This window comes from Melanostigma gelatinosum (assembly GCF_949748355.1).
Source record: "Melanostigma gelatinosum genome assembly, chromosome: 2".
In the NCBI taxonomy this organism is placed as follows: Eukaryota; Metazoa; Chordata; class Actinopteri; order Perciformes; family Zoarcidae; genus Melanostigma; species Melanostigma gelatinosum.
In genome coordinates, this window is record NC_136635.1 from 5,402,828 (window position 1) to 5,407,308 (window position 4,481).

Genomic DNA, 4,481 nt, shown 5'->3' on the forward strand with positions numbered 1-4,481 from the left:
ATCCTCAAACGGTTTGTATGATATATTACTCAAAGTAATTTGAGAAAACTTATTTTCAGTGCGTTTTCCTAGGAAAGCCAGCAACACTTGGCAATTTCAAAATAAACTTCAGTCTTCACAGGAACAAACTCGGTTTGGTTGAGGCAACAAACCTACTTAGTTAGCTTTCGGAAAAGATCATTCATTTGGTTAATATAACGATGGAAGTGCTGTTCGTGAAGTACACAAGTTACGTGAAAAACAAACCATTTGTGACATTAGACGATGATGGTTGTCAGATGCACATGATTAAGTAAGTTGACTCTGTGAGCTGTAAGGATCCACGGCCATGTAAAATGATTGTGCATAATGACGGCTGCTCTGGCGCTGTTGGAAAGCATTGCTGATAGAACACAGACAGCTGAGTTTCATTTCTCCCGTGGTTTATCAACAGGGCTAAGACCGCTGGAGCAGGCTGAAGTATTGATCTGCAAACAGATGACTCGGGTATTCATTTATGACTAGCAGTGGGAGTGGAATTCAGACTTCAATTTGAGTTTTATGAAACAGAATCCTGCTTTGTGAGGCTTTATAAATGTGATGAAAAGAGTGTGCATGCATATTTGTGTCTGCTTTTCTCCAGAGTTTTAGTTTCATCTGGCACCTGGAGTTGTGGAATTCGTATTGAGCGCTGAACCAGTGGCTCAATCACACTGAATAACAACAACTTAAAAGAAATACTATTCTCAGAACTTTACAATGTTGTGCTTACTTTGCTTGTTTACGTCACATAGAGAGAACTATCTTGTGTGTTTGAAACAGGAAGAGAGAGAACTCAGACCATTATTATTTATCCTCATTGTAACCAGCGTTTGCTTGTTGACGCTGAGCCCGACAACATTGCTGTGGCTTTTGTTTAGTTTGCACTGCAGAAACACACACAATGACCACAGCCTTCTAACAGCCTGTTACATGGTGGTGGCACGAAATGTATTCAAATGACGTGTCGGCATCACAGAAACAATTTAACATTAGGTTTAGACAAAAGCACTGGTTAGGTTGAGGAAATACTTCATGGTTGGGCTTAAAACAAGAATGTGAACTTAGTTAGCTTTGGGAAAAACGTATGTAACACGTGTAATTTCCCAGTAAGTCAACAACACTTTGGTCTCGTGGTTGAAAGTCCCGTGTTTGTTTGATCCATCCACCTCCTCTACGTTACTAGCTCTGAGCGTTGCATGTTCCCTTTGATGTGGCTCATGTGTGTGTCCACCACGACCAAGGATCCTAACTGACTTCCCATTGGCATTGTTTCCATGGTGGCGGCACCATGTACTGGTCTCGGCCATTTCACGTTTTTCTGTGAGATCAGGTTGCCCAAAGATCAATTATCCTTTAAACAGCGGGGTACTCTGTGTGTTTCTTCAAGTGTATTTTCTTTTCAGAAAGTGTTTGACTAAATCACTTTCATGTGAAGTGAATTCACTCGTGGCTAACGACAAAGAAATATCACAATACAAGAACCTAAAGGCTGGAAGGAAAGAAATAAATCTTTCACTGTTAAAAAAGCTCCACGGAGCATATTCAAGTGCTGCTCGTGCTCTACATGTATGTAAATCTCACGTGTGCTAAAAAGAAAAAGTGTTCAGATGACCTGAGAGTAAGACTTAAGGTTGAGGAAGGGCTCTCATTGGAAACAGTAGGTTAGTCCCCTTTTGCCACAGGCTTGCTTACAGTTCAGACCAGTCTGTCAGAGTGTGGCCAGTAATGAGGGGCACACAGCGACACAGCTCACGCTGACTCTGTACAGTCTTAAGGTTAAATGATATAACAGTCTATAACTAAGTCTTTTTTTTGCCTTAAAGGTCAGCTGAATATTTTATTGCCAGCCAGGCCTGGCAGTGTATTGAAATGGTAATATGAATACCACTACAGGACAGCTTCAATGAGGGAGGTCCCCTGAAAGGTCAGCCGGTCGCCTCCACTGCTCCTTCATATTCATACACAGAAAGCAGCAAACTCTCACACACACACTGGGACAAAAAACACATTCTCACTACATTCACTACTTTTTAGATGCAACACAAAGACTTACCCAGACTGCATAAGGGTACACACAAACACATGCTTTTGTGTCCGCATGCACACTGTTATTATTTTCTCCCCTTTTCATTTATATAACAATCCGCATTGAACCTTAATGCACTGGTTCATTTTGGAACATCATTAGAGCACGATACAATTTCCTGCCCGGAGTCCAGCCATGGACATGAAATGAAAAATGAAAATGACTCTGATTGGCTGCTGTAAAAGATGCAAGCTTAAGGGCAATGTCTGAGGTTGAGTCTGGTAAGACTCTTTTAATGCAGGTGTAAGGGAGGGGGCAGAAAGCAATGCAAAACCACATTTCATCACAGTGGGGCGGTTTCAGTGCTTGGCAGAGCAGGCATGAGGTAATGCAAATATAGACTCAAATTACGCGGTGGTAGGCTTTTTTGTACCATTATGTTACCTGTAATTGGTGGAGCGGTTTGAGCTCAATTAAATCTAAGAGGTGGGAATGATGACAGGTTCTTAATGTCGAAGGAGCGAGTTACAGTAGCATGGTCACAAAAAACTGAAATAAAATATCTACAACATACAATATAAATTGTTGTAAGTGCTAACCATTCTCACAATGGCAATTTAAACTTGTCAATCAAATGTGAAGCTCGTACAATTCATATGGGATGCATTCCATTTATATATGGGAATTTCAGGACCCTGCTTTTGCTCATGTTGGCTCAAGGTTGTGGCTTGACAACACACATGTAAAAGACTCCACATGTGCTTTTCCCGTTATGACAGCTCAAAATAATCTCTGTTCAGAAGGTCCATTGTGCTGCAGGTGCTGGAGGCCTCCCCCTCTTAATGGTAAATGGTCTGAACTGGTATAGCGCATTTCTACCCTTCCGACCACTCAAAGTGCTTTAACACTATCATTCACCCATTAACACCCATACACTCACTCATGGCAGGGGCTAGCATGCAAGGTGCCACCTTGCGGCAGCAATTTGGATGCATGTGAGCAGAGCGGATGGAGCGGAGATGGAGCTTTTATATTAGGGTGGTAGACTAGCAAATGTCTTTTTTTGTTTTACATTAGAGATGTGGTTTTTGATTAAAGCCTCCAATATCAGTTCACATCATCAAAAATCCGATGTAAAAAAAACCTTAGTTTGAATTTATTTGTTAGTATGAGTGGCCAACTTTGATTGTTGTTCATGTTAAATCCTGCTCGTTGCCTTTATTTGTTCGGATCATGTTTGAATTACGGTACTGCAGTAGCGTCTGATTGTATAGATTCATGATGAGACGGCCTTGATACAGAAATGCAATCGTCGAAATATCCCCCATGGATATCAATATTCTTCCAATAAGGTTTCACTGCCAGATATGTATTCATTCACTCGCCTATATCATATTTACACACATATTTTTATATTTCCCCGTAAAGCATTACAGGTTTATGTAGTTTTCTCTATAGCTGTGCTCCATAGGCAACTCTGAGAATGTGTGATATGTGGAACGTGGGTAAGTGGTAGACAGTCGTGGTCGTTTTGTCAATAGACAGAGAATCACTAAAGTTTTACAGCCACATTTTAATAATCCTTTGAAAATAAAGCCTCCGCTCCCTGTACACACACACACACACACACACCACAGCGCTCTCCTTTCTCCATCCCTCTCTTCATCCCTCACCTCCCTCCATTTGATTTTGTCTGGGGTCAGCAAAGCTTCCTTTGCTCTCTTCCTCATGGATGCGTTCCAGGCCGAGCTTCCACATATGCTAGGTGGTGGGGAAAGTTGCTGACGCCGGTGTAACAATGTGGAGCCCTGTAGAGCACATCTGTGATTTCAGCCCTCACTGAAACCCTGCAGCGCAGCAGAAATCAACCTACCCGTGCACACACACACACACTGGTGGAAGGCGAGAATAAGAAGTCAATTTGTCACAAATACCACCGAGGTTTCTTTTACTTTTGTTGTAGACTTTTTAAATGTGCACTTATGTTAAGCTGCACCCATTTAAACTAGGTCTGCAAAATTGAAAGACCCCCCCCCCCCCCCCCCCCCCCACTTCTAACACATTATTTTTGAATACTCATTCTCAGTCACAATACATCTCTGGTGTCATGTAGCAACATATTTCACCTTCAAAAAAGAACAAACTGAATATTACAAGTGAAACCGTGTCTCTTCTGCAGCCTTTGTTGTGTGGCGTCGTACACAAGCTCAGAAGTTAAACATTAGGTCAATCATCTCTCCTCATTGAAGAGGCTGTGGAAGCCAAAACTGTGCATGGCCAAAGTCAGGTGTCATCATCCCTCAAAACTCAAACTGAGGCTGAAGCTGCTGCTCAATCAAATATTAAATATAAAAGCAATATTCTTACATTTCTCTTATATCTTTTCGGACCAAGCGTCCGAATTTGACAAGTTGGGAGTGAGGATGTTTTTGGT